The sequence below is a fragment of the Sapajus apella genome, unplaced genomic scaffold, assembly GCF_009761245.1.
Source record: "Sapajus apella isolate SASKATOON/1434 unplaced genomic scaffold, GSC_monkey_1.0 scaffold66, whole genome shotgun sequence".
NCBI lineage: Eukaryota > Metazoa > Chordata > Mammalia > Primates > Cebidae > Sapajus > Sapajus apella.
In genome coordinates, this window is record NW_022437006.1 from 8,315,128 (window position 1) to 8,341,068 (window position 25,941).

The following is a 25,941-nucleotide window of genomic DNA, read 5'->3' on the forward strand; positions in this document are numbered from 1 at the left end:
CCTTCCCAAAGCATAAACAAGCCTCCCTATTCATTCTATTGCATTAAAAAGTGTTTATATATTTTGACATTAGTTCCTCCTACCTTAGGTAATTACTGTCTGTAATATATGAGCAGCTATGTCCTCATTGAATAATGGCTGTTCTATTTCTTTCAAGAGTTTAAAAGACTTGGAGCTCATATGACTGATTATGAAGTTTCATTCACTTATGGCAAACATTTTTTCTTCTTCCCTTATGACATATGGTGTGTATTCTAGAGAAATATTTTTAACATTAAAGCATTATCAGGAAAAAAAAGAGATTAGAGTGTTTTGACATTTCTGTTATTTAAACTCTTAACAGAAGAAAAATCAACCTTGTTAAAAGAAAGAATCTATATTTATTCAAACTCTTTTGAAAAAACATTAAAGATTGGTTCAAAACATTTGTAATTACATTTTATTTTGGAAAGCTTTTCACAATTCAATAGTCAGGGTTTCTTTTAAGGCATCTCAGTGGAGAAGATAGTTATCCTTGAGAATCACATATAAACTTTACAGAATTAGCAAATGTGTAGTTGTGGCTGTGTCCAGAGACTGCTGGAACATTGAGGTGAATATTAATAAATTCAGCCAGATGTTCATTAATGTAAATTTTCAAATACAGGAGCCATTAGCTACATATAGCTACTGAGCACTTGAAATTTGTCTGAATTGAGATCTGCTGTAAGCATAAAGTCACCACAGATGTTAAGGATTTATTAAGAAAAAAATAAAAAATATCAAATTCATAATTTTAAATTGATTTTATTGATTTGTGGCTTGTGTTGTATTTCTGCCTTTGTATACAAAACATTTGAGTAAAGTACAAAAATGTACTTCACTTTTCATATTAGTGTTCTGTTATCCCTTTAACATTTCCCAAGTCACTGCTTCTTACTAAACTGCATAGGAGGTAGAGCAGCTCCTTTAATGGAGTGAGCTGTCTTGATATTGAGGTAGTGTGCATTATCCTAAATTTTCTAGCTACATAGCAACCTATAATATGAGTCCCTACAATGTGCTATGTGAACTAAATTATCTCACATACTCTTCACCATCCTCTATGATGTGGTTATTATAACCCCAGTTTTAAGATGATTAAACTGAATCTCAGATGGTTCAAAAACATGTTTAATATGATTATTAGATTATTATAAAGCTTACTAAAGGGACTGAGTCAGGATTCAAAGTGAAGTTTGTCACTCTTTATAATTTCACTGCACAACTACATTTCTTCCTATATTAAACTTTCCAGGAAATTCATTAAGATATGGACTTCTTTCAAGGAGTTATGTTAAATTGGTATTTGGGAATGGTGATGGTCATTAGGATGATTGTCAGTAAAAGTTACACAAGACTTCTCCAACCTTAGGTGCTCTATGTGTAGTAGGCAATTAAATATGTTCCACAAGGAATAGTAAATCATGGCATTCACTGAAACAGGCAGTTTATCTAAATGTTTCCATGCACCCTTATTATTATAATGGTTAAATAATAACAGCAGCCATCTTAAAAATAGAATTACCCTTTTATGAATTAAAATTATGTATTTGTATTACAGAGAAAGCATTTGAAACACGTATTTTTAAAAAGCAATAATAATTCGTTATAAAATTGTTTGTAACCTGACCCACATTTGGTACTACTGCTATTTGATGAGTTGAAGAATGAAGGACATCAATTTATGTTGTAAATTTTAGTTAAGAACCAATAGTTTCTTGTTTAAAAAACCACCATGAAAATTTTTAATAATTTATATGATATCTGAGAACATTTAGAACACCATGTTGAAACTTCCCTTGACTAGGTTCTGCTGATTAGTTTCACTGGTCAGTATTGGCTATGGACATTTTCCCTACAGCTCCCAGGCCAACATAGTGACTGGCAGCAGCAGTAGAGTCTTTCCATGACACTTGGCCCTTCTGTGCAGATCTGCCTTGGCCACTAAGGCCCTTATTCCTACAGATATCTGCAGGTTAGAGAAAGGCAAGAAAGCGTGTGCGAGCACTGCATTTACAGTGGTAATTATTATGGTAATGAGATTGTGTCTTACAGATTCACTTGTGATTTTTTGACTTGCCCTCTGGCTAAGTGGAGTCTAAACCTTTTCTCATATGCTGCCTCGGCCATTAGGTGCTCAAGTACAGAGACTCCTTTCATGATGAGAAGCTGTGTAATTTCAAACGAAATTGTACCTGAAGGATGCTATAATTCATACTTACAAAGAAAGGTACTTACTAGTAAAGAACTTTTCATTTTCTAGGCATTTTAATTTTCTAATATCCTCTATTTTTAATCCATTGATAATATCACCTATTATTAACCTCTACAGTAAATACAAAAACAAATAAAAACATACAGTATTTATTATTTGGTAATATAAGGAAAAATTGCTCTACAGTCATGAAATTGTTTTAAAGTCAATTACTTTGGTTATCATTTGCCATGCCAACATGTACTTCAGATTACATGAATTTAGAAGGGAAAAACAAATATCTGTTTATAGGATAGAGATTAGTTTTGTTTTGTCTTGTTTATAACCATCCTCCACCCCTTCCCACCCCCACTAATTTCACAGTGGGAAACCATGTGCAAATCATAGATCCTGGCAGCCAGAGGAGAGGCAGATGGGCATAAATCTTGAGATTTAAGTATCTTAATCAGACTCTACAAGTAAAAAGAGAGACAAATTTTTTTTACAAACTTCTTTTAAAATATTCTAGCTTGGGCCAGGCACAGTGGCTCATGCATATAATCCCAGCACTTTGGGAGGCTGAGGTGGGCGGATCACGAGGTCAAGAGATTGAGACCCACCTGGTCAACATGGTGAAGCCCTGTCTCTACTAAAAATACAAAAATAGCTGGGCATGGTGGCACGTGTCTGTGGTCCCAGCTACACGGGAGGCTGAGGCGGAAGAATTACTTGAACCCAGGAGGCAGAGGTTGCAGTGAGCCAAGGTTGGGCCACTGCACTCCAGCCTGGTGACAGAGCAAGACTCCATCTCAAAAAAAAAAAAAAAATTCTAGCTTGTAATTGTGAGTGGCACATTGAACTTTATATAGCGTGCTTCTTCTACAAGAATCTCTATTAATTGATAACTGTGTCTTTTACAGAATATTATCTAATTATGTCTTAGATTTTTAAAATATATTTTAAAATTGTGAGTATATACAAGTTATATTAATATATACTAGATGTTTAGTCCATCTTAAAATATATATATTTTTTAATCAATAAAAAATCAATAATGTCTATAAAACAAAAATCACTTATGGAGCAATCTTGTAGGCATTTTGCATGATTAACTCAGTAAATAACTAAAGGGGGATGGCTTATCACTGTCTCAGATGAAGATGCTAAGTCTCTAAAAGGGTAAATAATTTGCTTATTATCACTTAATTAGTAAATAGTAGAGTTAAGCTTAAAACATGACTCTGCCTAACTAAAAACCTAATCTTCTCACATGCTATCTGATTTAAAGTATCAAACTATAATGTGGAAATTGCAAAAAAAATTCTGAAATTTTGGTATTTATGAGATCAGTAGTCTGGAATTTTTTGCACAATACATAAAAAGGTTTTTGATATTGTTGAGGATTTGGCCTGTTTTGGTACTGCTTTGATATCAAGGTTTATATTATTAAAAAAAAACTTGATGCTGCAGATTCTTATCAATAGCATTGCTATGGAAAGAAGTCATATTACAAAATAAAGCTTTAGGAAACAGTCCAATTTAAGTAATAGGAACATGGATGAAGGTAGGATGGTGTTGAATAATCCTGCTGTTGCTGTTATGACATTTCACCTATAAGGAAAACCACAGTAATTTTCCCAGTTTAGTGGTAAACTGAGAAGTAGAAGTCTCTAAGAAACCTTCACATATGCAGCATTTTGAATGGCGTTTGTAACAGAGCATTGGAGTGAAATTCAATTAAAGCAAATCAGGAGCCCTTCTGAATGAAGTTCTGAACTAGTTTTTCCTTTACACCCTGAAAGATTCATCTCATTGTAATTCTCTATTGATTTGGGTATGAATTACAAGTTAATGACCTTTGTTCAAAGTTGGAGAATTACCTTGTTTAATGAAATGGAATGTAAACAGCCAATGTTTTTGCTATTAAAAGGAAATCTACATGGGGTTTTTATAAAAGAAATACCAGTAAGGATTAATGTAGGAATGAACCAGCTTCTCTAGAGCCTTTCCTGAATATTTTATACAAAATAAGTATTGCCTTTTAAAAGGTTATGCTGACTGTAGTCAACAGGCTCAAATTTTGATAGTACCACAAATTTTTCAGTTTGTACACACATCCTATGCAGTGTGTATAAACATGTGTGAATTCCAGTGTGTAGTATATACTATACTCATACATTATTTGTTTATTTTTAGGAAACTGTATAATATAAATATAGAAGGAAAACTATTTTCCTTTGGCAGAAAGTAGAAAACTGAAGCAGAGAGTTAAAAGTTGACCAAGGATCCTTTGGTCACTCTGGTAGAATCCGTAAAACAGAGAAATCTGTTCATTAGTGCTGCTTCCAGAAACCCACGTGCTTGATAGAAACGAAGGAGATTATCTTGCCCGAAGTATAAAAGTAATCATTAGATACAAAGACCTTCATACTAAGGTAGCCACCAGAGTAAAAGTTCAATGTGATTTGCTGTCATATAATTCTATAGTAGTTAAATTAATGTGATCTACCATGATTTTCATTGCATGAGATTCATTTTTAATATTGCTATCTTACTAAAATGAAGCAGCTACTTTAAGAATGGAAACTAAGTGAGAAAAATTCGTACAACCAGATTTTGTTTTAATCTCTGCTTTATTTTTATGCAATAATTCTTTGTTGAAATTGTGCTTTTTATAAAGCTGTGACTTTTCTTCCATCTATGTTCTATAAGGCCTGTCACAGACAGGCAATGACATTTATAAGTTAATACTTTAAATAGGCTGGTGTTTGAAATAACATTTTCACTTTGAAAAGTTAATAATATGGTGAAATAAATTCTGTTGCTTTTACTTATAACCTAAAGTGTTCTCAGAAATCTGCTTCTCTGTGTTTCCTTAATCTGGTCAACAAACATATGGAAAAAAAGCTCATTATCACTGGTCATTGAAGAAATGCAAATAAAAACCACAATGAGATACCATCTCATGCCAGTTAGAATGGCGATCATTAAAAAGTCAGGAAACTATTGTTATGCAGGAGAGGATATGTAGAAATAGACATGCTTTTACACTGTTGGTGGGAGTGTAAATTAGTTCAACCATGTGGAAGACAGTGTGGCGAGTCCTCAAGGATCTAGAACCAGAAATACCATTTCACCGAGCAATCCCATGACTGGGTATATACCTAAAGGATTATAAATCATTTCACTGTAAAGACACATGCACACGTATGTTTATTGCAGCACTATTCACAATAGCAAAGACTTGGAACCAATTCAAATGCCCATCAATGGTAGACTGGATAATCTGGTTCCTTAGAGAATTGTTTTTAAAAATGAAATCACTTCTTCATTTATTATTTTAATCACCTTTAAAGCAAAATAATGCCACTTAAAGAAGAGGACTGTTCCTGGAGATAATTAGCCATTTGATTGACCTGCCATAATAATTCTGTGCATTCTTCAGAATTATTTGTCATTATGCTTCTCATAAGGTAATGGAAAAACACACCACTGTGCATGGAAAGTATAAATATAAAATGTACATATCTCTTTACCTGCTAAGACAAAATAATCAAGAATACTCTTAGTTCATAATTTCTTTCAGTGAAGATGCATTTATATCCTGGAGGATCATATTAATATTTTCAGAGCAAAAGAACTGTGTAATGTTTTACAACAGTTCTACTCAATTAGAATCCCTATTTTATGCTCTAAAACGTTGCTATGTCAGTTTCATGGTTTTCTAAAGACTTTAGAGTTCTTAGTTTATCTACAAATAGCACTGACTATCTACATATACAAAAGATGCACTGAATATGGTAAAACTATAAGTTAATAGGTGTTTGGGAGATCACTTTTTTTCTGACAAGTTTGTTTTTCTTTTGTCTATTTATTTGATCATTGTTTTTTTATCTTTGTTGTCTACCTAGAAGATCTCCCACTAGCTGAAAATTCGAAATTTATTTCTCAGTGTGCCCTCTCACTTCCTTGATGTTATAACTATTACTGAAGCTTCACCCTAAGACATTCGCTTTTGCCTCACCAAGCACAAATGTGAATGTGGTTTTGTACCTTCAGAATCACCCACCAGCCATGCTGGTTCCCTCCATATTTGTTACTTTAACTCTGTGGCTCTCAGGACACTGGAGCCAGTGTTCCTGTGAGGTGGGTATCTGTGTAGAATGTGGAAGGCTACTCACAGATCCCTCCGATAAGAAGGATGTTGGTGGGAGGCTGTTAGTGAAGGGATAAGAAAAGCACCACCTAAGTGCTGCAAGGGAAGTAATGGACATCATGACCAACTTTTATTATTTAGATAGTGTATATATGTCAGAAGGATGAAACTGCTCACAGAACCATAGAAATCTGAAAAAACAGATGCTTTTTCTAGATAACATAAAACCAACAGAAAAAGAAAAAATATAAAGATGTGGTTTGAATATATGAAAATAATACCAAGTGTCATCATTTATATGGATTATCACTAAAAGAATTGAAAATAATTATAACTAGCATATACTACAGCTTTTTAGCATTCATTAAAGTTTTAGGCATTCTGTAAAAATTACCACATCTAAGCTCCACAACAACTTTATGTATTACATACAGAAAATATAATTTGTCCCAAAAGTGACAGAGCTGAGACTAGAAAACTAGCAATAGGATTTCAAAATATGTGCTCTGGGGATAGTAGATGATAAAGAAACAATGAGAAGCCAAGGAAAGTATCAGCTTTGGAGATGCTTGTCAAGAAGTAAAATACGACGATAAAAAAGAAAAGAGTGCTTAGGTGGCTACTTTTAGAGTTCAGAGAACTCTTCTCTGAAGTTTAAATGGAACACTATATAATGAGAAGCCAGCAAAGGAAACAGACCCTAATCCAAAGGCTGCACAGCAGAAAGAAGGTTGGTATGATCGAGAGAAAAGGAATAGCCAGAGTGAAAATGGTACCAGACGATCTTAGAGAGGGGAGCAAGGTGTAGATCATGTAGTAGGGCTAAGGTAGGGTGTTTGGATTTCATTCTAAGTGCAATGACACACTATTAGAAGTGAGTGATATGATCTAGTTTAAGTGATATGATCTAGCTAGTGAGTGATATGATCTAGATGTGGTACTATCAAAAGGTCATTTTTGGCTGCTCTGTGGAGCATGTATCATAGAGAGGCAAAACCAAAAGCAGTAATAGTTAGAAGGCTATGTCAGTGGTTTGGGGGAGAGAGGGCAGAGCTTTGACTAGAATGTGAATAGTGAAAATGGAGACAAGTGAACCCATCTAGGATATAGTTTCTTTTTTCCAGCCTTCATATTTTTATTGAGGTGAAATTGACATAACATAAAATTAACCATTTTAAAGTATACACTTTAGTAACATTTAGGGCTTTCATAATATTATACAACCACACTCTCTATCTGGTTCTGAAATATTTTCATCACTCCAAAAGAAAATCCCCTACCTATTATGCAGTTCCTTCCCATTCTCCCCTTCCCCAGGCCCTGGAAAACACCAGTCTGTGTTCTGTCTTTATTTATTTACCTATTCTGGATGTTTCAATAAATAGAATAATACACTATGTAGTATTTTTTAGCCAGTCTTTCACTTAACATAGTTCTTTCAAGATTTGTCTATTATGGAGCATTTATCATTTATTCACAAGTAATATTCCATTATATGGAAAAAACACATTTTATTTACCCATTCATCACTTGATAGATATTTGGGTTGTTTCTACTTTGGGGCTATTAGCAATAATACTGCTATGAACATTCACGTACTTTTTCTATGGATATATGTTTTTATTTCTCTTGGGTGTATAGCTAGAAGTCAAATTGTTAAATAATATGGTAAATCTGTAACATTTTGAAAAACTCCTGGGCAATATAGTAACATCTAACATTTTGAAAAACTACCAAACTGTTTACCAAACTAGCTATAGCATTTTGTAATCCTACCAGCAATGAATGATGGTTCTAATTTTTCTGTATCCTCTTAAACATTTATTTTTGTCTGTCACTTTTATTGTAACCATCCTAGTTGATGTGAACTGCTATCTCATTTTGGGTTTGATCTGCATTTTCCTAATGACTATATTGAGCATACTTTTATGTGCTTACTGGCCATTTTTATATCTTTCCTGGAGAAATGTCTATTCAAAATATTTACCCATTTTTAAATTGGGTTATTTGTCTTTTTATGGTTGAGTTGTAAGAGTTCTTTATGTATTCTGTGTACAAGTCACATATCTGATAAGTGATTTGCAAATATTTTTTCCTAGTTCGTGGCCTGCATTTTCACTTTCTTTTGGTGTCCTTTGAAACACATACATTTTTAATTTTGATGAAGTTCGATTTATCTGTGTTTTCTTTGGTTGGACTTCAGGTATCGCTATTAAGAAATGGTTGTCTAATTCAAGTTGACAAAGATTTGTTCCTGTAACTTTTCTATGAGTTTTATAGTTTTAGCTCTTATATTTAGGTTGTGGATTCATTCTGAATGATTATATATGGTATAGGATAGTATCCAACTTCATTATTTTGCATGTGATTATTCAGTTGTCCCAACACCATTTGTTATAAAGATTATTCTTTTCCCCATTGCATAGTGTTGGCAGCCTTGTCAGAAATCAATCGACCATGGATGTATATATATATGAGTTGCATTTTGGATTCTCAATTCTGTTTTGTCGATCTACATAACTTTCTTTATGCCAGGGTTCCCTTGCATTTCCATATGAATTTTAGGATTAGCTTGTCAATTTCTGCTAATAAAGCAGCTGGGATTTGTGTAGGGATTGTATTGAATATGGATGTCAATCTGAAGAATATTTTCATCTTAACAGTGTCAAATCTTTCAATACATGAATATAAGATATATTTCTGTTTGTGTCTTCTTTAATTTTTCAACTATGTTTTGTAATTTTCAGTGCATGGGCCTTGGCTTATGTTAAATTTATTCTTAAATATTTAGTTCTTTTTGGTGCTATCATAAATGAAATATTTTTCTTAATTGCATTTTTAGATTGTTCATTGCTAGTTTATAAGAAATAAAACTGATTATTTAAAAATAGTTAAGGTATGATTGATATACAAAAAGTTGTACATATTTAATATATATAACCTAATGAATTTGGAAATAAGTATACACTGTGAAACCATCACTACAATCTATGTCTGATCCTGCTTATCAGCTCTAAAAGTTTGCTCCCAATTTCTTCATTATTATTTGTGTGATAAGAATAATTAACATAAGACTTACTTCCTGGCTGGCAGGGTGGCTCACGCCTGTAATCCCAATGCTTTAGGAGACCAAGATGGGCGGATCGCCTGAGGTCAGGAGTTTGAGACCAGCCTGGCCAACATGGTGAATGCTGTCTCTACTAAAAATACCAAAATTAGCCCAGCATGGTGGCAGGCACCTGTAATCCGAGCTACTCAGGAGGCTAAGGCAGGAGAATCCTTTGAACCCGGGAGGCAGAGGTTGCAGTGAGCTGAGATCGCGCCATTGCTCTCCAGCCTGGGGGCCAAGAACAAGACTTCATCCCTCCTCCAAAAAAAAGATTTACTTTGTTAGCAAAATTGTAAGTGTACAACACAATAGTGTTAATTGTAGACTCTATGCTGTCTAGTTGATCTCTGGGACTTACATATCTTGTATAACCAAAATGTATATCGTTTGACCCTCCTTTCTCCATCCAGGTTCCTAGCAACCATTCTATTCTCTGCTTCTGTTTTACAATTTTAGATTCATCACATAATTGGTATCATGTAGCATTTGTCCTTCTATGTCTGGCTTACTTGATTTAACAGATAAAGAAAATGTGGTACATATACACCATGGAATACCATCCAGCCATAAAAAAAGATGAGCTCATGTCCTTTGCAGGCACATGGATGAAGCTGGAAACCATGATTCTCAGCAAACTAACAGAAGAACAGAAAACCAAACACCACATGTTCTCACTCATAAGTGGGAGTTGAACAATGAGAACACATAGACACAATGAGGGGAACATCACACACCAGGGCCTGTTGTGGGGTGCGGGGTTAGGGGAGGGATAGCATTAGGAGAAAAATCTAATGTAGAGGATGGGTTAATGGGTGCAGCAAACCACGATGGCACGTGTGTACCTATGTAACAAATCTGCATGTTCTGCACATGTGCCCCAGAACTTAAAGTATAATAAAAAAAAAAAAAGGAAAAAAAGAGAGAAGGAAATCCTGTGGTTTATGACAACATGGATGAACCTGGAGAACATTATGTATTCCATGTTTTCCTTATCCATTATTCATCAGTGGACATTTAGGTTGTTTCCATGTCTCGGCTATTGTGAATAATAGCTGAGACATAGAAACAACAAATAAAATGTTGTCCAGCAACATTTTATATTGAAATTGGCCCATAGTTTTCCTTTTTTAATAGGTGTCAAGTACCCACCACTCAGGTAAAAAAAATAGACAACTATAGGGACCCCAAAAACTTCTTCTGTTTCCCTTCCAGATCACAGTTCCTTCCTCCCCTAAGATGGCCATAATTTGTGCTTGGTAATAATCAGTTACTTGGTTTCCTTTCGTTTTACCAACCTTATTTGCATCCCTAAATAATATAATCTGATTACCCATTTCTGAATGTTATTTAAATTATATATATATATATAATTTATATATATATATAATTTATATGTATATATAATATATATATAGATTGATAGATTTTTTTTTCACTGACCAGTACATTTAAGGGATTCATCTCTGTTACTGTTATACTTGATTCTGGTATCAATGGCAAGTTTTCTTTTTTATTGTCTGGCATTCAAACTAGGATTGCTTTTGGGTTACCTATGTGATAATTTTATGACTCTAAAAGTAATACATGGAAATGATAAAAACAAAAATAAAAATTCAAGTAACACCAAAAGGCATAAACTTAAAATCAAAACGGTACAACCCCCACTCCTGAGTGACCACTGAAAACTCTTCCTGTAATTGATTCCTCTTGTTTTAAAATCCTAAATTGTACTATTACTTTAATTTTTAAAAATTATGAATTTCACACAGTAATTGTAAACAACGAACACTCCATAATGGGAAATTTACTCTCTTATATTACTACCCTCTACTGCCCCTTCCAGACTACATTTTGCAATTCTTCTTATTTATTTTTTTAGTATTGGTTTTTCTATTTTTATCTTTAAATAATGTCTCTGTGTTTCTCTTTACCTTGTCTCCCTTCCTCATCCTCTACATTTCTATCAGCTATGTTGTTTTTACATTGTTAAAATTAGTTAAACATTCTCTCATTATAATTATAATTGTCTTCCATTTTGTTTATTGATTCATCCAACATTTGCAAATCTACTAATTATATTTTTGTTATGTTATATTTTTTCAATTTTATGCATAATACTTTCCAAGTCCTTACTGGGCCCAAACAGGTATTTATGTTTCCATATCAGCATATGCTCCTTATCAGTCAATACTACTAAACAAAGCAGAAAAAATTATTGTCAATGAGAAATCTGGTTTTGTGGATTACAGATATCATCTCTGTATAAAAAGAAAGCTTAACAGTCTTATGATTTGGAAGAAAAATTTTCCCAACTATTTGTTAGTGAGATAATTTATAGTCGCTTTATCTTGGAATATCTGTGAAATAACTTGGAAAAAGAAGACTAAAGAATGACTAAATTGTTGTCTTTTAAATGCAATAATAACAAGTGCATTTTTCCATGTTATTTCACATTCATTATTTTATTTAATCTTCATGGCAACACCATAGTAAGGTAAATCCAAATAGCACAGTGGCTAAGAGCTTTGGTGTTGGAGTCATAGAGATTAGGGTTTAAATTTAAACTCCATATTTAATAACTTTGTAATCTTAAACAGACTATTTAATCTCTCAAAGTATAATGCCTCCTTACACAAAAAGAGGTTGTTAATAGTTTTTTTCAGCCACGTTTTGTAGTTTTCCTTGTAGCAGTTTTTCACCTCCTTGGTTAGATATATTCCTAAGTATTACTTATTTATTTATTTGCAGTGATTGTAAAAGGGGTTCAGTTCTTGATTTGATTCTCGGCTTGGTCGCACTTGGTGTATAGCAGAGCTACTTATTTGTGTACATTAATTTTGTATTCTAAAACTTTGCTGAATTCATTTATCAGTTCTAGGAGCTTTTTGGATGAGTCTTTAGGGTTTTCCAGGTATATAATCATATCATCAGCAAAAAGTGACAGTTTTACTTCCTCTTTTCTCATGCCCTTTATTTCTTTCTCTTGTCTGATTGCTTTGGCTGGAACTTCTAGTACTATTTTGAATAGGAGTGGTGAGAGTGGGCATCGTTGTCATGTTCCAAAAAGTTGAGTGCTTTCAACTTTTCCCCATTCAGTATTATGGTTGCTGTGGGTTTGTCATAAATGACTTTTATTACATTAAGGTATGCCCCTTCTGTCCTAATTGTGCTGAGGGTTTTAATCATAAAGGATGCTGGATTTTGTCAGATGGTTTTTCTGCATCTATTGAAATGATCATGTGATTTTTGTTTATAATTCTGTTTATCAGATTTTTATTTTTAATTGTTTATGTTAATTCTGTTTTTAATTCACATTTATTGACTTGTGTTTGTTAAACCATCCCTGTTTTCCAGGTATGAAACTCACTTGATTATGGCGGATTATCTTTTTGATGTGCTGTTGGATTTGGTTAGCTAGTATTTCATTGAAAAGTTGTGCATCAGTGTTCATCAGGGATATTGGTCTGTAGCTTTCTTTTTTTGTTATGTCCTTTCCTGGTTTTGGTAGTAAGGCAATACTGGCTTCATAAAATGATAATATTTACCTCATAGAATTTGTTTGAGAATTAAGTATATAGTTATAGTAATATAATTTTAACTACCTTATAAACTTTAGCTTTTATCATCATCATTATGTCCTTCTGCCCCTTCTCCTTTTCCTTCTCCTTCTTCATTTCATAGATTAAGAAATTAAGCCTGAGAGGGTAACTGTCTTTTCCAAGTAAACATAAACAGTACAAAAGATAAATATATAGTCCACTGGAACAGAATAGGGAGCCCAGAAATAAATCCATGCATTTATGATCAATCAATTTTTGACAAAGACACCAAGAAAATACAATGGGGAAATAATCATCTTTTCAATACATGATGCTGGAAAAACTGACAATACACATGCTGAAGAATGATATTAAATCCTCCACTCATATATTCAAAAATCCACTTAAAATTGATTAAAGACTTAAACATAAGACTTGAAACATAAAACTACTAGAAGAAAACATAGGGAAAATGTTCCATTATATTCTGGGGTAATACTCAAAATAACCAAAACACAGGCTACAAAAGCAAAAATAGACAAATGGGATTACATCAAGCTAAAAAATCTTCTGCACAGCAAATGATCGCTAGAGAAAAAATAACTCATAGAATAAGAGAATATATTTCCAAACTGTATATAAGCGGTTAATATCTGAAATATATAAGAAACTCACACAATTCAATAGCACAAAAATAAATAGCCTGATTAAGAAATGGGCAAAGGACTTAAATAGACATTTCTCAAAAAAAGATATATCAAAATAAAACACATATATGAAAAAATGCTCAACATCTCTAATCACCAGGGAAATGCAAATAAAAACCATGAGATATCACCTTACACTCATCAGAGTGGCTACAATAAAAAAGATGAACGATAAGAAGTATTGGTGAGAACGGGGAAAAAAGTAAAACTCTGTGCACTGTTGGTGGTATGTATATTGATACAACCATTTTAGAACACATTATTGAGGTTCCTCAAAAAATTAAAAATAGGGCTTCAGCAGACTTAAACGTCCCTGCCCAGCAGCCCTGAAGGGAGCAACAGAGCCCCCAAAGCAGTGCCTCAGATCCATTAAAGGACAGGCTGCCTCCTCAAGTGGCTCCCTGACCCACCTGTGTATCCTGTCTGGGAGATACATCACAGAGGAGAGCTCTGGCTGACATCTGGCAGGTACCCTTTTGGGATGAAGCTACTAGAGAAAGGAACAGGCAGCAATCTTTGCTGTTCTGCAGACCCTATGGGTGATTCCCAGGCAAGCAGGCTCTGGAATGGACCTCTAGCAAACTCCAGCAGACTTGCAGCAGAGGGTACTGACTGTTAAAAGAAAAATAATAAACAGAAAGAAATAGCTTCAACATCAACAGAAAGACACCCACTCAGAAACCCCATCCAAAAATCACCAACTTCAAAGACCAAAGATATAAATCCACGAAGATGGGAAGGAACCAGCACAAAAAGTCTGAAATCACCAAAAGCCAGAATGCCTCTTCTCCTCCAAGGGATCACAATCCCTCACCAGCAAGGGAACAAAACTGGATGGAGAATGAGTGTGATGAATTGACAGAAGCAGGCTTCAGAAGGTGGGTAATAACAAACTTCTCCCAGCTAAAGGAGCATGTTCTAATCCAATGCAAGGAAACTAAGAACCTTGAAAAAAGGGTTAGACGGAATGCTAATGAGAATAACCAGCATGGAAAAGAACATAAACAACATGATGGAGCTGAAAAACACAGCGCAAGAACTCCATGAAGCATACACAAGTTTCAATAGCTGAATCGATCAAGCAGAAGAAAGGATATCAGAGATTGAAGATCAACTCAATGAAATAAAGCAAGAAGGAAAGATAAGAGAAAAAAGAGTGAAAAGAAATGAACAAAACCTTCAAGAAACATGGGATTATTTGAAAAGACCTAATCTACGTTTGATAGGTGTACCTGAAAGTGATGGGAAGAATGAAACCAAGTTGGAAAACATTCTTCAGGATATTATCCAGGAGAACTTACCCAAACTAGCAAGGCAGGCCAACATTCAGATATAGAAAATGCAGAGAACACCAGGAAGATATTCCTTGAGAAGAGCAACCCCAAGACATATAATCGTCATATTCACCAAGGTTGAAATGAATGAAAAAATGCTAAGGGCAGCCAGAGAGAAAGATTGGGTTACCCACAAAGGAAAGCCCATCAGACTCACAGCAGATCTCTTGGTAGAAACCCTACAAGTCAGAAGAGAGTGGGGGCCAATATTCAACATCTTAAGAAAAGAATAGTCAACCCAGAATTTCATATCCAGACAAACTAAGCTTCATAAGTGAAGGAGAAATAACATCCTTTATGGACAAGCAACTGCTGAGAGATTTTGTCACCACCAGGCCTGCCCTACAAGAGCTCCTGAAGGAAGCACTAAATACAAAAAGGAACAACCAATACCAGCCACCACAAAAACATACCAAACTGTAAAGACCATCGACACTATGAAGAAACTGCATCAACTAAGGGGCAAAACAACCAGCTAGCATCAAAATGGCAGGATCAAATTAACTTATAACAATATTAACCTTAAATGTAAATGGGCTAAATGCCCCAATCAAAAGACACAGACTGGCAAATTGGATAAAAATTCAAGACCCCTCAGTGTGCTGTATTCAGGAAACCCATCACATGTGTAAAGAAACACATAGGCTCAAAATAAAGGGAAGAAGGAAGATTTACCAAGCAAATGAAGAGCAATAAAAAGCATGAGTTGCAATCCTAGTCTCTGATAAAACAGACTTTAAACCAACAGGGATCAAAAGAGACAAAGAAGGGCATTACATAATTGTAAAGGGAGTAATGCAACAAGAAGAGCTAACTATCCTAAATATATATGCACCCAATACAGGAGCACGCAATACATAAAGCAAGTTCTTAAGGATCTGCAAAGAAACTTAGACTTCCATACAATAATAGTGGGAGACTTTAACACCCCAATGTCAATACTAGACAGATCAATGAGACAGAAAATTAACAAGAATATCCAGAACTAGAACTCAGATCTGGACCAAGTGGACCTAATAGATATCTACAGAACTCTCCACCCCAAAACCACAGAATATACATTCTTCTCAGCACCACATCTCACTTATTCTTAAATTGACCACATAATTGGAAGTAAAACACTCCTTAGCAAATGCAAAAGAATGGAAATGATAACAAACCGTCTCTCAGACCACTGTGCAATCAAATTAGAACTCAGGATTAAGAAACTCACTCAAAACTGCAAAACTACATGGAAGGAAACTAAACAACCTGCTCCTGAATGACTACTGGATACATAATGAAATGAAGACGGAAATAAAGATGTTCTTTGAAACCAATGAGAATGAAGACACAACTTACCAGAATCTCTGGGACACATTTAAAGCAGTGTCTGGAGGGAAATATATAGCACTACTAAATGCCCACGTGAGAAGTGAGGAAAAATCTAAAATAGACAACCTACCATCACAATTAAAAGAACCTGAGGAGCAAGATCAAATAAATTCAGAAGACAAGAAATAACTAATATCAGAGCAGAACTGAAGAAGATAGAGACACAGAAAGCCCTTCAAAAAATCAATAAATCCAGGAGCTGGTTTTTTGAAAACATCAACAAAATAGATAGACCACTAGCCAGACTAATAAGAAAAGAGAGAATATTCAAATAGATGCAATAAAAAAATGATAAAGGGGATATCACCACCAATCCCATAGAAATATAAACTACCATCAGAGATTACTACAAACACCTCTATGCAGAGAAACCAGTGAATCTACAAGAAATGGATAAATTCCTGTACACTTACACCCTCCCAAGACTAAACCAGGAAGAAGTTTAATACCTGAATAGACCAATAACAAAGTCTGGTGTTGAGGCAGCAATTAACAGTTTACCAACCAAAAAAAGTCCAGGACCAGATGGGTTCACAGCAGAATTCTACCAGATGTACAAAGAGGAGCTGGTACCATTCCTTCTGAAACTATTCCAAACAACACAAAAAGAGGGAATCCTCCCTAACTCATTTTATAAGAGCAATGTCATCCTGATACCAAAACCTGGCAGAGATGCAACTAAAAAAGAAAATTTCAGGCCAGTATCCACAATGAATATTGATGCAAAAATCTTCAATACAATATTGGCAAACCGAATCCAACAGCACATCAAAAAGTTTATCCATCACGATCAAATCGACTTCATCCCAGGGATGTGAGGCTGGTTCAATATACGCAAATTTATAAACGTATCCATCACATAAACAGCACCAAAGACAAAACCACTTGATTATCTCAATAGATGCAGAGAAGGCCTTTGACAAAATTCAACAGCCCTTTATGCTAAAAACTCTCAATAAACTAGGCATCAATGGATCATATTTCACAGTAAAAAGAACTGTTTATGACAAACGTACAGCCAATATCATACTGAATGGGCAAAAACAGGAAGCATTTCCTTTGAAAACTGGCACAAGACAAGGATGCCTTCTTTCACCACTCCTATTCAACATAGTTTTGGAAGTTCTGGCTAGGGTCATCAGGCAAGAGAAAGAAATAAAGGGTAGTTGAAGAGAGAATATCAAATTGTCCCTGTTTGCAGATGACATGATTGCATATTTAGAAAACCCCATCATGTCAGCGCAAAATCTCCTTAACCTGATATGCAAATTCATCAGTCTCAGGATACAAAATTAATGTGCAAAAATCGCAAGCATTCCTATACACCAATAGCAGACAAACAGAGAGCCAAATCATGAGTGAACTCCCATTCACAGTTGCTACAAAGAGAATAAAATACCTAGGAATACAACCAACAAGGGATGTGAAGGACCCTCTTTAAGGAGAAATACAAACCACTGCTCAAGGAAATAAGAGAGGACACAAACAGATGGAAAAACATTCTATGCTTATGGTTAGGAAGAATCAATATTGTGAAACTGGCCATATTGCCCAAAGTAATTTACAGATTCAATGCTATCCCTATCAAACTACCATTGACCTGCTTCACAGAACTGGAATAAACCACTTTAAACTTCATATGGAACCAAAAAAGAGCCTGCATAGCCAAGACAATCTGAAGAAAAAATAACAAAACTGGAGGCATCATGCTACCTGACTTCAAACTATACTACAAGCCTACAGTAATCAAAACAGAATGGTACTGGTACCAAAACAGAGATATAGACCAATGGAACAGAACAGAGGCCTCGGAAGTAATGCCACACACCTACAACCATCTGATCTTTGACAAATTGACAAAAACAAGCAATGGGGGAAGGATTTTCTATTTTATAAATGGTGTTGGAAAAACTGGCTAGCCATATGCAGAAAGCTGAAACTGGATCCCTTTCTTACACCTTATACAAAAATTAACTCTAGATGGATTAAAGATTTAAGCATGAGGCCTAATACCATAAAAACTCTAGAAGAAAACCTAGGCAATACCCTTCAGGACATAGGCATAGACAAGGACTTCATGACTAAAACACCAAAAGCAATAGCAACAAAAGCCAAAATAGACAAATTGGATCTAATTAAACTTAAGAGCTTCTTCACAGCAAAAGAAACTATCAATAAAGTGAACCGGCAACCAACAGAATGGAAAAAATCTTTTCAGTCTACCCATCTGACAAAAGGCTAATATCTAGAATCTTCAAAGAACTTAAGCAAATTTACAAGAAAAAAACAGACAACCCCATCAAAAAGTGGGCAAAGGATATTAACAGACACTTTTCAAAAGAAGATATTTATGCAGGCAAAAAACGTGATAAAAAGCTCATCATCACTGATCATTAGAGAAATGCAAATCAAAACCACATTGAGGTATCACCTAACACCAGTTAGAATGGCAATCATTAAAAAATCAGGATACAGATGCTGGAGAGGATGCAGAGAAATAGGAATGTGTTTACACTGTTGGTGGGAGTGTAAATTAGTTTAACTATTGTGAAAGATAGTGTGGTGATTCCTCAAGGATCTAGAAATAGAAATACCATTTGACCCAGCAATCCCATTACTGGGTATACACCCTAAGGGTTATAAAACATTCAGTTATAAAGACACATGCACACATATGTTCATTGCGGCGCTGTTCACAATAGCAAAGACTTGGAGCCAACCCAAATGCCCATCAATGACAGACTGGATAAAGAAGATGTGGCACACATACCATATGGAATAATATGCAGCTATAAAAAAGGATGAGTTCATGTCCTTTGCAGGGACGTAGATTAAACTAGAATCCATAATTCTCAGCAAACTGTCACAAGAACAGACAACCGAACACCACATATTCTCACTCATAAGTGGGTGTTGAACAATGAGAACATACAAACACAGGGAGGGAAACATCACACACTGGGGGCTGGGGGTGGGGGGCTAGGGGAGAATTACCATGAGGCAGGGGGATTGTGGAGGGATAACCTTAGGAGAAATTCCTAATGTAAATGATGGGGTGATGGATGCAGCAAACCATCACCATGGCACGTGTAAACCTATGTAACAAATCTGCATGATCTGCACATGTACCCGATAAAGTATAATAAAAAAATTAAAAATAGGAAATCCAAAACCTAAATAGACTCAATAGCAAGTAACAAGATCAAAGCCGTAATAAAAAGTCTTCCAGCAAAGAAAAGCCCAGGACCTCATCACATTACCACTGAATTCTACCAGACATTTAAAGAACTAATACCAATATTACTCAAATTATTTAGATAAATAGAGGAGGAAGGAATACTTCCAAACTCATTCTACAAGGCCAGTATTACCCTGACACCAAAATCAGACAAAAACACATCATAGAAAGAAAACTATAGGCCAGTGTATCTGATGAATATCAATGCAGAAATTCTCGACATAATATTAACAAACCAAATTTAACAATATGTTAAAAAGATCATTCATCATGACAAAGTGGGATTAGCCCTGGGATGCCAGGATGGTTCAACATATGCAAATTAATCAGTGTGGTACACCATGTTAACAGAATGAAGGACAAAAACATATGATCATTTCAATTAATACTGAAAATGCATTTGATAAAATTCAACATTCCTTTATGATTAAAAAAAATGAAACCCGAAAAATCTGGGGATAGAAGAAACACACCTCAACAGCTATAAAAGACAGACCCAAAACTAGTATCATATTGAATGGGGAAAAACTGAAAGCCTTTCCTCAAAGATCTGGAACATGACAAGAATGCCCACTTTCACCACTGTTAGTCAACATAGTACTGGAAATCTGAACAAACAGATGAGAAAGAAATAAAGGGTATGCAAACTGGGATGGAATAAGTCACATTATACTTGTTTGAAGATGATATGATCTTTTATTTGAAAAAACCCAAAGACTCAACAAAAAAAAACTATTAGAAATGAGAAACAAATTCAGTAAAGTTGCAGGATATGAAATCAACATACAAAAATCAGTAGCATTTCTATATGCCAACAGCGAACCATGTGAAATATAAATTTAAAAAAGTAATCCCAGTAGCCACACACAAAAACAATTACCTAGCAATTAACCAAAGAAGTGAAAGATCTTGATAATGAAAATTATAAAACACTAATGAAAGAAATTGAAGAGGGCACCCAAATCTGGAAAGCTATTCCATGTTCATGGATTAGAAGGATCAATATTGTTTAAATGACCATACTAACCAAAACAATATACATATTCAATGCAATCCCTATCAAAATAGCAATGACATTCTTCACAGAAATAGAAAAAGCAATTCTAAAAATTACACAACAGACCCAGGATACTAAAGCTGTCCTAAGCAAAAAGAACTAAACTGGAGTAGTCACATTACCTGATTTCAAATTACACTACAGAGCTATAGTTAACCAAAACAGTATAGCACTGGCATAAACATAGACACATAGACCAATGGAACAGAATTGAGATCCCAGAAACAAATTCATACAGCTTTACTGAACTCATTTTTAACAAAATTGTCAAGAACATACACTGAAGAAAAGATAGTCTTTTCAATAAATGGTGCTGGAAAACTGGATATAAATATGCAGAAGAATGAAACTAGAGCCCTATCTCTCACCATATAGAAAATCGTATCAAAATGGATTAAAGACTTACATCTAGGACTTCAGCCTATGATACTACTAAGAAGCAAACATTGGAGAAACTCTTCAGGACACTGCTCTGCAGGCAACCAAAGCAAAAATTGACAAATGGGATCACATCAAGTTAAAAAGCTTCTGCACAGCAAAGGAAACAATCAACAAAATGAAAAGACAACCCACAGAATGGAAGAAAATGTTTACAAACTAACCATCTTACAAGGGATGAATGACCAGAATATATAAGGAGTTCAAACCACTCTATAGAAAACAATTGAATAACCTGATGAAAAAAATGGGCAAAAGTTTTGAGTAAGCGTTTCTCGAAAGAAGACGTACAGATGGCAAACAGGCAGATGAAAAGGTGCTCAGCATCATTGATCATCAGAGAAATGCAAATCAGAACTGCAGTAAGATGTCATCTCACCCCAGTTCAAATGGTTTCTATCCAAAAGACAGACAATAACAGATAATGAAGATGTGGAGAAAAGGGAACTCTCATACACTATTGGTGGGAAAATTAGTACAGCCACTATGGAGAACAGTTTAGAGGTTCTTCAGAAAACTAAAAATAGAGCCACCATATGATCAAGCAATCCCATTACTAGTTGTATATCCAAAATAAAGGAAATCAGTGTATGAAAGAGATATCTGCACTCCCATATTTGTCACAGCACTGTTCACAATAGCCAAGATTTGGAAGCAATGTAAGTGTTCATCAACAGATGAATAGATTTTTAAAAATGTGGTACATATACATAATGGAGTACTATTCAGCCATAAAAAAGAATGAGACCCTGTATATAGAACTAAATAGTATTCAAGTTTTAAAAAGAAGGAAATCCACCAAAACCTAAAATGCAATAAAATAAATTTAAAAAAATAAAAATAAAAATAAAAAATAAAAATAAAATAAAAAATAAAAAAACAAAACAAAACAAAACAAAAAAAAAAAAAAAAAAAGAAGGAAATCCAGCCTGGCATTATGGCTCACGCCTGTAATTCCAACACTTTGGGAGGCCTAAGTGGGCAGATCATCTGAAGTCAGGAGTTCAAGACCAGCCTGGCCAACATGGCAAAACCCTGTCTCTATAAAAATACAAAAAAACTAGCTGGGCATGGTGGTATGTACCTGCAATTCCAGCTACTCAGGAGGCTGAAGCAGGAGAATCACTTGAACCCAGCAGGTGGAAGGTGCAGTGAGCCAAGATGGTGCCATTGCACTCCAGCCTGGGTGACAGAGTGAGACTCTGCCTAAACAAAAAAAGAGGGGGGGGGAAATTCTATCATTTGCAGCAACATGGCTGAAGTTGGAGGACAATGTGTTAAGTGAAATAAGCTAGGCACAGTAATACAAATATAGCATGATATCACTTATAAGTGAAATCTAAAAAAGTTGAACTCAGAAAAATAATAAAATCGGTATCAGTAGCTAGAGGTGAGGGGACTGGGAGACCTTGGTCAAAGGACAAAAAGTTTCAGTTAGGAGAAAGAAGTTTAATGAATCTATTGTATATCATAGTATCTATAGTTAATAACAATATGTTGTATACTTGAAAATTTCTAAGAGAGTAGGTTAAATACCACAAAAAATAAGTCTGAGAGATCATGCATATGTCAAATAGCTTGATTAAGCCATTCTATATTGTATACATATATCAAAGTATGTTATATTCCATAAATATATACAATCTTTACTTATCAATCTAAGGCATATAAGTAAACAAATGTTCAATTTAAAAAATAATTAGTATGAGCTATGTCTATTAGCCAGACCCTTTTCTTTCTTTGAGAAGTTCTTTTTAAATACATGAAGAGGTTTTTTGTTTGTTTGTTTGTTTGTTTTGGGAATAGATCCTGACTAGCAATCTTCTAGGACTGTGGTGGTTAAATTTATCTAAGAGAAATTGCATTTAGATACTAGGTAGCATTTTAATATGCCTGGATAGGTTTTGAAGGCATTATTCTGTCTTGTTAAATTTTGGGGAAAGCAGTAGATACTGCCTTCCTTGACAATTATTTATACATTTGAAGACAAATAGATGGATAGGATTTTCTTTCAATGCTAATTTTTGTTTTCTAATTCAGTGAGCTTTTTCCAGAGAATACATATTTTTTCTTAAGCCGAGGGTTATTTTCCAGTTTGTGTAGGTAATCCTTTTTAGTTGATCTTAATTATCGTAGATGCTTCAAGAGCTAAACATTTCTTTTCTATATCTGGTCTAGGAAGAGTTTTCAATGAACAGTCATTTTAGGATCCCAAGTATCCTAAATTTCTAAAGCTGTATTAGTTTTCTGGGCTGCAGCCAGGGCAGCCTCCACGGTGGTGCAAGCGGAGCCAAAAGACGGAGGTTTCGGTGAGCAGGGGGCCGACGTGAGCTTGAGCAGCCCCCTTTGGCCTCCCCCGTCGATTCCATGAGTACCCTCATGCAGCTTAGCAAGAGGGCCCAGGATTTTTGGATCCCCAGCCCTGTGACAAGGCTTCCAGTCCAGCTCCTGCCTCCCAGGATTTCGACTCAGTTCAGCGAAGTCACCACCCCATCTGAGAAATGAGGACACCAAGGCTTAGAGCAAAGCGTGGAGGCACCGTCTGCCAGGCCCCATCCCTTCCTCCGGCTCCTCTCGATCAGCATTGAAACCTGCTCCAGGTCCCCTTCTCTGGGGTCCAAGACGCCTTGCAGACCTCTCCCTCAGCTGCAGGCCCCTCAATCACCGTCGCCTCATCTCCCTGACTGTCCGCAGGCCTGGGCAGAATGGCTTTATTCATGGTCTGGCCTCCTGGTGCTGACGACGCCACTGGCCTCCCTGGACCCTCGTGTGGCCCCCATCCTGACCTTGGCGGCCCGGCTGCTGAATGACACACTATGTACCCCTGCAGCCGGGCATGAGCCTGGAGGGCCCGGCTCAGCCCCAGTCCAGCCCCATGCAGGCCACGTTTGAGGTTCTTGAGTTCATCACACACCTCTATGCTGGCGCGTCCACAGGCACCTGGATGTCAAAATCCTACTGACCAATATCTGAACCAACAGCACCTTTCTCCCTCCCCTGCCCACATCAGTCCAGAATCTCGCCCACCCACCAGAAGTCGAGTTGACAGACTTCCAGACCCTGGCTGGAAGCCAGTACAACCCGGTCAAACGGCAGCTAGTGCGTTATGCCACCAGCTGTTACAGCTGTTGTCCGCGACTGGCCTCAGTGCTGCTATACCCCGATTATGGGACAGGAGAAGTGCGCATGGGGCCCCTGCATGTCCCCTTACCCTTCACGATCAGGCCAGCTTCCCCCATGTCCAGGTCTCCAAAGCAGCCAGTGTGTGGCTACTACTGTGGCGCTGTGGGTGACACGTTTGGCCACCTGCACAATGCCCACAAGGTGTTGCTCAGTGTTGCGTGTGTCCTGGCCCAGGAGCAGCTTGTGGTGGGAATAGCAGACCAAGATCTGTTGAAGAGCAAGTTGCTCCCTGAGCTGCTCCAACCTTATACAGAATGCGTGGAACATCTGAGTGAGTTCCTGGTGGATGTCAAGCCCTCCTTGACTTTTGATGTTGTCCCCCTGCTGGACCCCTATGGGCCCGCTGGCTTTGACCCCTCCCTGGAGTTCCTGGTGGTCAGCAAGGAGACCTATCATCGGGGGATGGCCATCAACCGCGTCTGCCTAGAGAATGATCTGGAGGAGCTTGCCTTGTACCAGGTCCAGGTGTTGAAGGACCTAAGACATATGGAGAATGAAGAGGACAAAGTCAGCTCCTCCAGCTTCCATCAGCAAATGCTGGGAAACCTGCTTCGGCCTTAATATGAGAGGCCAGAGCTCCCTCTGAGTCTCTATGTGATTGGGCTGACTGGCATAAGTGGCTCTGGGAAGAGCTTAATAACTCAGTGGCTGAAAGGCCTGGGGGCGTTTATCATTGACAGTGACCACCTGGGTCATTGGGCCTATGCCTAGGTGGCCCTGCCTACCAGCCTGTGGTGGAGGCCTTTGGAAGAGATACTCTCCATAAAAATGGCATCATCAACAGGAAGATCCTAGGCAGCCGGGTGTTTGGGAACAAGAAGCAGCTGAAGATCCTCACAGACATTATGTGGCCAATTATCACAAAGCTGGCCAGAGAGGAGATGGATCGGGCTATGACTGAGGGTAAGCGTGTGTGCTTGATTGATGCTGCTATGCTGCTTGAAGCCAGCTGGCAGAACCTGGCCCATAAAGTGTGGACTGTTGTCATCCCTGAGACTGAGGCTGTAAAACGCATTGTGGAGAGGGATGGCCTGAGTGAGGCTGAGGCTCAAAGCCGGCTGCAGAACCAGAAGAGCGGGCAGCAGCTTGTGGAACAGAGCCATGTGGTGCTCAGCACCTTGTGGAAGCCGCATATCACCCAGCGCCAGGTGGAGAAAGCCTGGGCCCTCCTGCAGAAGCACCTGGTGGACACAGGAGGCCTACCCAGCAAGCTGGTATTTGGCCAACACTGAGGATGTGATTCGTGGGGGAGCAGGCCTCTCCCCATTCTTGCCTATGAGTGTCTGTAATACCCACAGCTGACTAGGGTTGGGGCAAGTACTGGAACCTGTAACAGAAATAAAGTGTATGTTCCCAGGTTAAAAAAAAAAAAAATACTTCATTGAAAATTTTTAAGAATTTAAGAATTTTAAGTCCATCAGAAATATGGTTTCACTTATAAATATCTAATCTCATTTTGCTTGGATAAGCATGGGTCATTCAATCCATGTCCCCTCAACACAATGGTAATTGCTAATTTTATCACTAGATATAACATGATCCTTTCTCTTGATTTTATTTGCTTATCCTTCAAGGCAATGGATAATTTTAG

The 25,941-nt window shown here is 36.5% G+C and overlaps 1 protein-coding gene and 1 pseudogene across 5 annotated transcripts in view; both read left to right on the forward strand.

Moving 5' to 3' along the window:
- Positions 1-25,941, forward strand: part of TMEM117 (transmembrane protein 117) — a 536,937-nt gene that overhangs the window by 400,967 nt on the left and 110,029 nt on the right. The window lies entirely within an intron of this gene.
- LOC116530316 lies at positions 22,414-25,709 on the forward strand (annotated as a pseudogene). The gene is made up of 2 exons (XR_004259939.1): positions 22,414-23,742; positions 23,860-25,709. The product of XR_004259939.1 is annotated as a bifunctional coenzyme A synthase-like (transcript).